Genomic DNA, 5,547 nt, shown 5'->3' on the forward strand with positions numbered 1-5,547 from the left:
GAAAAACAACAAAACGACACTAAACTTAGAAATTTTAGATCAAAACAAAGAGAACAAACAAAAAAACTTTGAATGTCAAGATGAACACCAAGAATACTTTGAAGATCAAGATGAACACCAAAAACAAATTTTTGAAATTTTTTTTAAGTAAATAAAAGCACAAAAACACACCAAACTTAAAATTTTTTTAGAAAATCAAACACAAATTTTCGAAAAATTAAAGGAAAACACAAAGAAGACACCAAACTTAGAATTTTTAAAGATCAAGAAACAACTAAGAGTATGCAAATTTGAAAATTTTAAAGAAAGTAAAAGCATGCAATTGACACCAAACTTAAAATATGGAACTAAACTCAAATAAAAGACTCTAAACCAACAAAAATAAAATATTCCTAATCTAAGCAACAAGATAAACCATCAGTTGTGCAAACTCGAACAATCCTCGGCAACGGCACAAAAAACTTAGTGCACGAAATCACAATCACACTTTTGCAATTCGCACAACTAACCAGCAAGTGCACTGGGTCGTCCAAGTAATACCTTACGTGAGTAAGGGTCGATCCCACGGAGATTGTCGGCTTCAAGCAAGCTATGGTTATCTTGTAACTCTTAGTCAAGATATCAATAATTCTCAGATTTAATTGTAAAAATTAGAAGAACATGAAATAAATACTTGTTATGCAGTAATGGAGAATAGGTTGAGGTTTTGGAGATGCTTTGTCTTTTGAATATCTGCTTTCCTACTGTCTTCTTCTTCATGCACGCAAGGCGCCTTCCATGGCAAGCTTTATGTTGGGCGTCACTGTTGTCAATGGCTACTTCCCGTCCTCTCAGTGAAAATGTTCCAAATGCGCTGTCACCGCACGGCTAATCATCTGTCGGTTCTCGATCATGTCGGAATAGGATCCATTGATCCTTTTGCGTCTGTCACTACGCCCAACACTCGCGAGTTTGAAGCTCGTCACAGTCATCCCTTCCCAGATCCTACTCAGAATACCACAGACAAAATTTAGACTTTCCGGATCTCAAGAATGACTGCCAATAATTCTAGCCTATACCACGAAGGTTCCAATCTTAGATTAGAAACCCAAGAGATACACATTCAAGCTTGATAGCATGTAGAACGAAAGTGGTTGTCAGACACGCGTTCATAGGTGAGAATGATGATGAGTGTCACCGATCATCATATTCATCAGGTTGAAGTGCGAATGAATATCTTAGAATAAGGGCAAGCATGATAGAATGGAAAACAGTAGTAATTGCATTAATTCATCGAAACACAGCAGAGCTCCTCACCCCCAACCATGGGGTTTAGAGACTCATGCCGTAGAGAATACAATATGAAATGTGTAAAGTGTCATGAGGTACAAGATGAATTACTAAAAGTAGTTTTTATAGTAAACTAGTGACCTAAGGTTACAGAAAATGAGTAAGCTAGGGTGTTTAGTGTAAAAATCCACTTCCGGGGCCCACTTGGTGTGTGCTTGTGCTGAGCATTGAAGCTTTCATGCGTAGAGACTTTTCTTGGAGTTAAATGCCAGCTTTTGTGCCAGTTTGGGCGTTTAACTCCAGCTTTTATGCCAGTTCTGGCGTTAAACGCCAGAATTCTTAAGCTGACTTGGAACGCCGGTTTGGGCCATCAAATCTTGGGCAAAGTATAGACTATTATATATTGCTGGAAAGCCCAGGATGTCTACTTTCCAACTCAATTGAGAGCCTGCCAATTGGGCTTCTGTAGCCCCAGAAAATCCACTTCGAGTGTAGGGAGGTCAGAATCCAACAGCATCTGTAGTCCTTTTTCAGCCTCTGAATCAGATTTTTGCTCAGGTCCCTCAATTTCAGCCAGAAAATTCCTGAAATTAAAGAAAAACACGTAAAATCATAGTAAAGTCCAGAAAAGTGAATTTTAAATAAAAACTAATAGAAATATAATAAAAACTAACTAAAATATACTAAAAACATACTAAAAACAGTGCCAAAAAGCGTATAAATTATCCGCTCATCATTGCCTAACCGGCCTAGCTCCCTCTTGGAGAAATATGTGATGCATGCACTTGCGGGGGTCAATCCCCACAATATCGGCTAGGCTCCATCCAATTGCCTTCTTATACTTTCTTAGAACATCTAGGAGCTTCTCTTCCTTTTCACTAGGAAGCTCACTAGCAATAATGACCGGAAACTTTTGGTTGTCCTCTAAGAAAGTATACTTCAAATGAGATGGAAGAGGTTTCAATTCACTCTTTGCCTCAAGTTGAGGTTGCTTGTCATCAAGCTCACGGAGTTCATTCTCGACAACTTTCTTTTGTTCACCCTCTTGGTCATCCGTCTCTTCAACAATAGGGTAGCATATATTGTTGTGGTCTTCTTCTTGCACTTCTGCCACCACTTCATCAATTACATCACATCAGAGAACAGAATGCTCTTCGGGAGGATGCTTCATGGCTTCATCCAAATTGAACTTGATAGTTTTGTCTCCAACCTCAAAGGAATATGTGCCGATAAAGGCATCTAACTTGAATTTAGAGGTCTTAAGGAAGGGTCTACCAAGTAGAATGGAGGATGAGCTTCTATTTTCTGTTGGAGGCATTTCAAGGATGTAAAAGTCAACCGAAAAAATCAAATCCTCGATCGTCACAAGTACATCTTCGGCTATTCTTATCACCGTGATCACACTTTTATCAGCTAAGGCAAACTTTGCCGCTGACTTCTTCAATGGAGCTAAATTCAACCGCGCAAAGATAGAAAGCAGCATGATGCTTACACAAGCTCCTAGGTCACACATACAGTCATGAAAAGTGCGCCCACCAATACAACAAGACACCAAACAAGGTCCAGGGTCACCATATTTCTTTGGAATAGGCTCCATCAAGGAAGAAATTGAACTACCCAAGGATAATGTCTCCAATTCTCCTATCCTATCCTTGTGTGTACACAAGTCTTTCAAAAATTTTGCATACTTCGGGATTTGTTGAATAGCATCAAGAAGTGGTATGGTTACTGTTCATACCCTGGGTCGAGCTGTCCAACCCGGGATGATTAGTGATAAAGCGACTGACCTCTTTAGGTCAAACCATCCGACCTCTTCCCAAAGAGCTCGGCCAAATCGATAGGAAAGCCCAAAGAGGGCCCAAAATCGAGGAACACAACCCAAATCCAAAGGCAGCCAAAGGCTACAGAGAGAAGGGCGGTTCCCTTGAAGATAAGCTGACCTCGCCCAAAGATAAGATAATATAAGATAAGATAACTAACTTATCTTATCTAAAAAGGTCACTCCACACCATTATAAATACACTAGAGCACCCAGGTATAACTCATACTCTGATTCTACTAAAAACCTGCTTAATACCCTTGCTCACTTAAGTATCGGAGTCCCTTGCACGTACCACCACCCTTCGGTAACAAAGGATCAGCAGCATTACCAGCCCAACAAGTCGGACACGACAGCTTAGGCTGCCCCCACCAGCCGGACACGTCATCTCCGACCGGTACAGAAGGTCTCATCCGAGATCGACCTACAGTTTCAGGTAACCCTCGGAACATTGGCGCCATTACCGGAGAACCTGGAAGTCATCCCATCAACATGGTGGACGACCATGACAATGACCATGATTCGGATCTAGAAGATAGAGCGCCGCACAAAAATGCGGACACTACACCAAAAGATACTCCTCAACCTAATAAAAACAACGATTCACCAAACATGGGAGCTATGGAGGCACTTCAAGATCACTTAAAGCAACTCGAAAAAGAGGTGAAACACCAACGAAAAGCTGAGAGAGATCTACGAAGGGAAGTTAGGCGACGCCGCGAGTTAGAGGACAAGCTCCTAAAACTCGAAGCAGATCTCAAGACCAAAACTACTCGATCCGGTCACGAAGATGACTCCCGTAAGGACCAAGACACATTCACCAAAGAGATCATGAGGACCAAAATCCCAAAGGACTTCAAACTTCCCGACATGACTTTATATGATGGCACAGCAGATCCCGACCATCATCTTAGTAAATTCAGAAGTAGAATGTACCTCACCGATGCCTCAGATGTTGTTCGCTGCAAAGCCTTCCTGACTACTTTAACAAAAACAGCAATTAGATGGTTCGATAATCTACCTCCTAGGTCTATCTCAAGCTTCAATGATTTAGCCAAGAAGTTCCTGGCCAGATTCTCCATCCAAAAAGATAAGGCTAAGCACGCCCCAAGTCTATTAGGGATCAAACAAGGAGATCGGGAAAGTCTCCGCAGCTAAATGAAAAGATTCAATAAAGCATATCTGGACATACAAAGCCTACCAACAGAGGCCGCCATTATGGGTCTCATCAATGGCTTACGAGAAGGACCTTTTAGCCAATCTATATCGAAAAAACACCCCACATCTCTAAACGAAGTACAAGAACGAGCAGAAAAGTACATCAACATAGAGGAAAACTCTTGACTAGGAGAGACCTCGAAATCTGGACTCACCTACTCCTCCCGAGATAAGGATAAAGAGTCCAGAAAGAAAGAAGATCAACATGGGGAAAATAAAAAAATACCACAATTACACCCCTCTTCGGGTGTCCCTTGTGGATGTCTACAGAGAAGTTTGCCATACTGAAAAAATACCCCCAGCTCGACCACTCAAAGGCAAAAAAGGAGGAGAAAATCGGACTGAATATTGTGAATATCATCGAATCCGTGGACATTCCACCAACGAATGCTTTGACTTAAAGAACGTCATAGAAAAACTAGTAAGAGAAGGGAAATTAAGTCGATACATAGCCACTCGAGACGACGAGCAAAGAAAAAGGAGAAGGGATGAAGATGTCGGACGAACCGAGCCATCACCTCGTACACCAGAGAAACACGTCCACATGATACACGGAGGATTTGCGGGAGGAGGAATCTCCAAATCATCTCGCAAAAGATATCTTAAAGAAGTATATCATGTCGAGGGAAAGGAGGAAGCACCCGACATCCCCACAATTACTTTTACCAAAGAGGACGCATTGATGCCAGGGCATTTTGGCCAGTTTCACTGACCTTTTCTTTATGGTTTTAGGGTAGTTTCATGCATTTTCTTAGGAAATAAGCAAGTTTTGGGTAAATAATCACTTACATCTTTATTCAAGCAAACATTGTGAATTTTACATGATTTCATGAGAATTATGCATGAATTAAATGACAAAATTGAATGATGCATGTCTCATAACTTAGATTAGAGCTTTGATGCACTTTATTACTTGATTTCAAGACAAAGGAAGCAAGGAAGAACCACGTTAGTAGCCACGTTAGTCTAGCTAACGTGACCACTAACGTGGAATGGAGGCTAGCTTGTAACGTTAATGAGAAAAGTGATCGCCATTAACGCCTTCGTGAGCCATCATAGCCCACGTTAGTTGCCACATTAACTATGTTAACGTGGAAGAGAAGTAGAACTCCAACGTTAGTGGTAAAAGTAAGTGCCACTAACATTCCAAAGTGGGCAATTGGCCACGTTAAGAGCCACGTTAACTTAGTTAACGTGAGCTCTAACGTGGAAGAAGAAGATGATGCCAATGTTAGTGACAC

The sequence above is a fragment of the Arachis ipaensis genome, chromosome B02, assembly GCF_000816755.2.
Source record: "Arachis ipaensis cultivar K30076 chromosome B02, Araip1.1, whole genome shotgun sequence".
Lineage (NCBI taxonomy): Eukaryota > Viridiplantae > Streptophyta > Magnoliopsida > Fabales > Fabaceae > Arachis > Arachis ipaensis.